Genomic DNA, 6744 nt, shown 5'->3' with positions numbered 1-6744 from the left:
TTAGCTAGTTAGATAGTAGTAGTAGTAGTAATAGCTAGTAGTAGTTGTAGTATGTTTATTACTGTGGATTTTGGTTCAAGCCGGGACTTAGTTAGACACTCGTAGCAACACTTGTAGATTTGATAAGTTTAACCTATAGTTTAAGAATATTAATTATGACCTAAGGTATAATTAATATAACTGATTATGAAGATGATAATTATTATATTATAAGGTTTAGATAAACCCAATAAGAGAATGACACGTGTCATGTGCATATTTATTGAGAAATTAAGTATTTTTGAGGAATAGTTTATTAAGAGTAATATTTGAAAATCCCAGAGTCTGCCAGCAGCTTTGAAATCGTTATAGTCAAAGCTCAATTCAAATTAGGCTGAAAAAGTGCAATTACGTGTATAATATTTCAGCGTATGCTGATATATTGCAGCTCTAGGGGGCGATATATCGCCACTCGGGAAATACGAAAAACACGTAACTTCGCACGAACACTTCGACGAGCCTCGGGAACATAAGCCTAGATGATATATCGCCTACCATGGGCGATATATTGGCTCTAGGGCAGGTTTTTCAAACAATTTGAGCTATTCGGCATGAGGCGGTCCTAATTAATGGATTAGCGGTTTTGTCATAACATGGTCTATTATTGGGTAGTAAGAATGTTTATTTGATGATAAATTGGGAGTTATTGAGATCAGGGTGAAATTCTGGAAGTTTTGACTATAATATCCCCGGGGGTATTTTTGGGACCCCGAGCACTAGGTTTTATTTGAGGTTACTTAAGCTTGAAGTAGCTTGTCAGATAGAACGTACGTTAGAAAACCTCTCGTTCTTCCACGTTAGCTCATTTTCACTGTTTGAAGCGTTTTCGAAGAAATCTTGAGTTCTAAGACTCGGAATCAAGCGAGGATCGAGGCATAGCGATCCTAGGAAAGATTAGAAGCTTTTTGTGATGAGGACACCAAGACCCAAGTATCAAGTCAAGTTCCAGTTGGTCCAGTGACGAGGGCACGAGCCAAGAGATTCAAGGAAGAACTTAACAGCCTAGTCCACAAAGTCCTAAAACAAGAGGATCCGAACTAAAAAAAAAAAAAAAAAAAAAAAGAGTCTGGAAACCTCTCTTAAAATTTTTTGTTCTATTCTTGTTCCTTATGGTCTAGAGGCCTTTTGGCCAAAACCCCACACAAGTGTTCCAAAAATCCTCATTTTTTTCGTCATTTTCACCAGTTTTCGTCGGTGTTCGTTTGGTTGTTTGGTTGGATTTGCTGCTTGAATACTCCATATTACCGTTTCATTAGTTTTCAAAGAGCTTAAAGAAGGAAATAGAGTGGAAAAAGGCAGAGGTGTGAGCTTATTTGAGGGTAAAAGCCATCATTGAGTGCAAACACGAGTGTACTTGAGTGACCATTTTTCTTTGAGTGAAACACGTGAGGGAGTGCAGCGAGGTCCTTTCTATAATTGTCTAACCTTATTGTTTTGCAGATTCTCTATCATGTCACAAAATCCAGAGAAAGATGCAAGCAATGATAATCCGCCACCTGAGGTTCCGAATCTACAAATGCAAGCATTAATCGGGGAGATGCGAATGATGATGAGGGCGGAGTGTGAGCAGATACATGAGAGGTTGGATAGGGTAGAAGAGGGAACGCAACGGAGGCCACGGAGGAATAGGATGTACCAAAGGGAGGATGAGAATGAAGGGGATTTGGAAGGGTTAGTTTCTGATGATGAGTTTGATAGGATGTCGACGGGTAACCATAGGAGGTATGGTCGGGATAGAGAAGCTAGGAACCAGGTAGATGATTATTTAGGAAATATAAAGATGAGAATTCCAGCATTTCAGGGGAAGAGCGATCCTGAGGCATACCTTGAGTGGGAAAAGAAGATGGAGTTAGTTTTTGATTGTCACAACTACTCCGACATGAAGAAGGTAAAACTAGCTGCCATTGAGTTTACTGATTATGCTATTGTTTGGTGGGATCAGTTGTGCATCAACAGGAGGCGGAGTGGAGATCGTCCTATTGACACATGGGAGGCAATGAAGAGGGTGATGAGGCGACGGTTTGTACCACCTCATTATTATCGAGATCTATACCTTAAGTTGCAGGGCCTTCGTCAAGGTTCCAAGAGTGTTGATGAGTATTACAAGGAGATGGAGATGGCTATGATTAGAGCCAATGTTGAAGAGGATCGGGAGGCAACCATGGCAAGGTTTTTGAATGGGTTGAACCGAGAGATTGCTGACCCAATCGAGCTACACCATTATGTGGAATTGGAGGATTTGGTTCATATGGCAATCAAAGTGGAGAGGCAGCTCAAGAAGGGTAGTTCAAGTTCGAGGTCAAGACCGAGCCCACACAATCCAAGTACAACACCTTGGAGGTCGAACTATCCAAAGAAAGAAGACCAACCCACTTCATCATCTACACCAAAACCAGCCACCACAGCCACACCACCTCAAGGTAAAACAACTCCTACTAAGTCTCATTCTAGTGAGATAAGGTGTTTCAAATGTCAGGGGCGAGGACACATAGCTAGCCAGTGTCCAAACAAGAGAGTCATGGTGATTCGAGAAAGTGGAGAGATAGATTCTGAAGATGAAGATGATCTTGCTGACATGCCACCTTTGGAAGATGCTTCTGACAATGAGTATGGACCAGAATCTGGTGAGATGCTTGCACTAGTCACAAGGCGAGTCCTGAATTTGCAAGCAAAAGAAGAGGAAGAAGAGGTGCAGCGAGAGAACATCTTTCACACTCGTTGTCATGTGAGAGACAAGGTATGTAGTGTCATTATTGATGGAGGTAGTTGTACTAATGTTGCTAGTGCTTCCATGGTTGCCAAGCTGGGGCTTACAACGCTTAGGCATCCTTGTCCATACAAATTGCAATGGCTGAATGATAGTGGTGAAGTGAGGGTTACAAAACAGGTGCTAGTCTCATTTCGAATTGGCAAGTATGAAGATGAGGTGTTGTGTGATGTGGTTCCCATGCAAGCTGGACACCTCCTTCTAGGAAGGCCTTGGCAATTTGATCGGCGGGTGCAGCATGACGGCTTCACCAACAAGTATTCATTCACATTCCGTCAACGAACAATCACTCTAGCGCCTTTGACACCAAAGCAAGTGTATGAAGATCAAGTGAGGTTGCAAAAATTGAGTGACAAAAAGAAAATGAGTGAGCAAAAAGAGAGTGAAAAGATGAATGAGAGTGAGGAAAAAGAGAGACAAAGAGAGAAAAGTGTGGAATCAAGTGAGAGAAAACAAAATAATTTTTATGCAAAAAAAAGTGAGGTTAAGAGAGCTTTGTGTACAAAACAGCCCATGATTTTACTCATGTATAAGGAGGCTCTTTTAAATACTAACCAACTTGATTCTTCGCTGCCAAGTGTTGTTGTGTCTATTTTGCAGGAATTTGAGGATGTGTTTCCTGAGAAAGTACCACATGGATTGCCACCTGTTCGAGGAATAGAACATCAAATTGATTTTGTTCCAGGTGCTTCCATCCCAAACCGACCAGCCTACAGAAGTAATCCTGATGAAACAAAGGAATTGCAAAGGCAAATTGAAGAATTGATGGAGAAAGGGCATGTGAGAGAAAGCATGAGCCCTTGTGCTGTTCCAGTGATTCTAGTTCCCAAGAAGGATGGAACATGGAGGATGTGTGTTGATTGTCGAGCCATCAACAATATAACGGTAAAATATCGACATCCCATTCCTCGTTTAGATGACATGTTAGATGAATTGCATGGTTCTTGTGTGTTTTCCAAAATTGATCTTAAAAGTGGGTATCATCAGATACGTATGAAAGAAGGGGATGAGTGGAAAACTGCTTTTAAAACTAAACATGGATTGTATGAGTGGTTAGTCATGCCTTTTGGACTAACTAATGCACCTAGCACTTTCATGCGCTTAATGAATCATGTATTGCGTGCTTTCATTGGAAAATTTGTGGTTGTGTATTTTGATGATATTCTTATTTATAGTAAGAATTTGCATGACCATGTTTTGCATTTGCATTCTGTTTTGGATGTTCTTAGGAAACAGAGTTTATATGCTAACCTCAGTAAGTGTACTTTCTGCACCGATAAGCTTATTTTCCTAGGCTTTGTTGTAAGTGCTACAGGTATTCAGGTGGATGAAGAAAAGATCAAAGCCATCCAAGAGTGGCCGACCCCTACAACTATAGGTAATGTTAGAAGTTTTCATGGACTTGCTAGCTTCTATAGGAGGTTTGTGAAAAATTTTAGCACCATCGCCGCACCACTTACAGAAGTTATCAAAAAGAATGTGATATTTAAATGGGGTGAAGCTCAAGAGGAGGCATTTCAGCTACTGAAATACAAGCTTACTCATGCTCCTTTACTTGCTTTGCCTAACTTTTCTAACACTTTTGAAGTTGAATGTGATGCTTCTGGAATAGGTATTGGCGCTGTTCTTATGCAGGATGGGAGACCGCTTGCATACTTTAGCGAAAAGCTAAGTGGGGCTGCCCTCAATTACCCCACCTATGACAAAGAATTGTATGCACTAGTGCGTGCTTTAGAAACATGGCAGCACTATTTGTGGCCAAAGGAGTTTGTGATTCGCACAGATCATGAATCCTTGAAACATTTGAAAGGCCAACACAAGCTCAACAAGAGACATGCAAGATGGGTTGAGTTCATTGAGACATTTCCTTATGTCATTCGCTATAAACAAGGTAAGGAGAATGTGGTTGCTGATGCCCTTTCTCGCAGGTATGCCCTAATCTCCACTCTTGATGCTAAATTACTTGGGTTTGAACACATAAAGGAGCTGTATTCTGCTGACCATGATTTTGGGGAAACTTATGCTGTTTGTGAAAAGTCTGCTGAAGGAAAATTTTATAGGCATGAGGGTTTCTTGTTTAGGGAGCATAGGTTGTGTGTACCTAATTGTTCTTTGAGAGATTTGCTAGTTAGAGAGTCCCACGGGGGAGGGTTGATGGGACATTTTGGAGTTGCTAAGACCCTAGCTATGTTGCAAGAGCACTTCTTTTGGCCCCACATGAAACGAGATGTTGAGCGAATTTGTGGTAGGTGTGTCACTTGTAGGCAAGCTAAATCAAGAGTTCAGCCAAATGGCCTTTACACACCCCTACCTATCCCTAGTTCACCATGGGTTGACATTTCAATGGATTTTGTGTTGGGTTTACCTAGAAGTAAGCGTGGGAGGGATTCAATCTTTGTGGTTGTAGACAGATTTTCTAAGATGGCTCATTTTATTCCTTGTCATAAAACTGATGATGCCTCTAACGTTACAGATTTGTTCTTTAGGGAGATTGTGAGATTACATGGTATGCCTAGAACAATTGTATCAGATAGGGATGCCAAGTTCTTAAGCTATTTTTTGGAAAACATTGTGGGGAAAACTTGGGACAAAACTATTATTTTCTACTACTTGTCACCCTCAAACCGATGGTCAAACAGAAGTAGTTAATAGGACCCTATCCACCTTGTTGAGGGCTATCATAAGTAAAAATATTAAGACTTGGGAAGATTGTTTGCCACATGTTGAGTTTGCTTATAATCGTTCAATGCATTCTGCTACTAAATTTTCACCATTTGAAATTGTTTATGGTTTTAATCCTCTAACTCCTTTGGATTTATCACCTTTACCTGTTTCTGAGCATTTGAATTTAGATGGCGAGAAGAAGGCAGAATTTGTGAAGAAAATCCATGAGAGGGCGCGACTCAACATAGAGAGAAGGACTGAACAATACATTAAGCAAGCTAACAAGGGTCGTCATAAGCAGGTTTTTGAGCCCGGTGATTGGGTATGGTTACACATGAGGAAAGAGCGATTCCCAACACAAAGGCGTTCAAAATTGCTACCTCGAGGAGATGGTCCATTTCAAGTACTTGAAAGGATCAATGACAATGCCTACAGACTCGATTTACCAGGTGAGTATAATGTTAGTGCTACTTTTAATGTTTCTGATTTGAGTCCTTTTGATGCAGGTGACGATTTGAGGTCAAATCCTTCTAAAGAGGGGGGGAATGATGAGGACACCAAGACCCAAGTATCAAGTCAAGTTCCAGTTGGTCCAGTGACGAGGGCACGAGCCAAGAGATTCAAGGAAGAACTTAACAGCCTAGTCCACAAAGTCCTAAAACAAGAGGAGACCGTGGTCAACATTGAAGGAGAACAAAGACTTGTCTTACTCATCAAAGTTGACTGAGTTTAGGAGCTTAATGAGTCTTTTTATTTTAGTCACGTTTTTTAGTCTTTGTTTATTTTGTGATAAGTCAAACATTTGACTTGTGTGAGTCCAATAGTCATTTTGTCTTTAATTTTCGGTTTTCATGAGGAAGACAAAAGGCTTGTCTTTTATTTCGGTTTTCATTAGGAAGACAAAGGGGCTGTCCTTAATTTTTCGGTTTCATTAGGAAGACCAAGGGTCTTGTTTTCATGTAATTTTCGTCCTTATAAGGACTGCCAAAACAATGTGAAAAATCAGATTATGTTGAATGAAATTGTGAGTTTATTTCTTCTTGAGTTCTTGAAGAAACTTTTGAACTTATCAAGGAGATTCCTTGTGGCGTTCATCCTGACTTATCAAACGGATTCCATCCCCGTTTGTGGCGTCTTCCTCATACCAAGGTTCGTGCTTGGCTAAGCATTGGGTCGCGGTTCCATTCCAATCTCGTGTGTTCTTGGTGGCTGTTCCATATTTGGTGTCGGGTTTCGTCACACTTGTTGGCATGGTTCGTATCATGATATTCTGG

At 40.7% G+C, this 6744-nt stretch overlaps 1 pseudogene; it reads left to right on the top strand.

Moving 5' to 3' along the window:
* Window positions 1-1650: 1650 nt before the first annotated feature.
* LOC133789958 (uncharacterized) lies at window positions 1651-6134 on the top strand (annotated as a pseudogene).
* The last annotated feature ends 610 nt before the right edge of the window (window positions 6135-6744 follow it).

The sequence above is a fragment of the Humulus lupulus genome, chromosome 7 (genome assembly GCF_963169125.1).
Source record: "Humulus lupulus chromosome 7, drHumLupu1.1, whole genome shotgun sequence".
NCBI classification, from domain to species: domain Eukaryota; kingdom Viridiplantae; phylum Streptophyta; class Magnoliopsida; order Rosales; family Cannabaceae; genus Humulus; species Humulus lupulus.
Note: the sequence above shows the minus strand (reverse complement) of the source record. Positions and strands in the feature narration are given on the sequence as shown.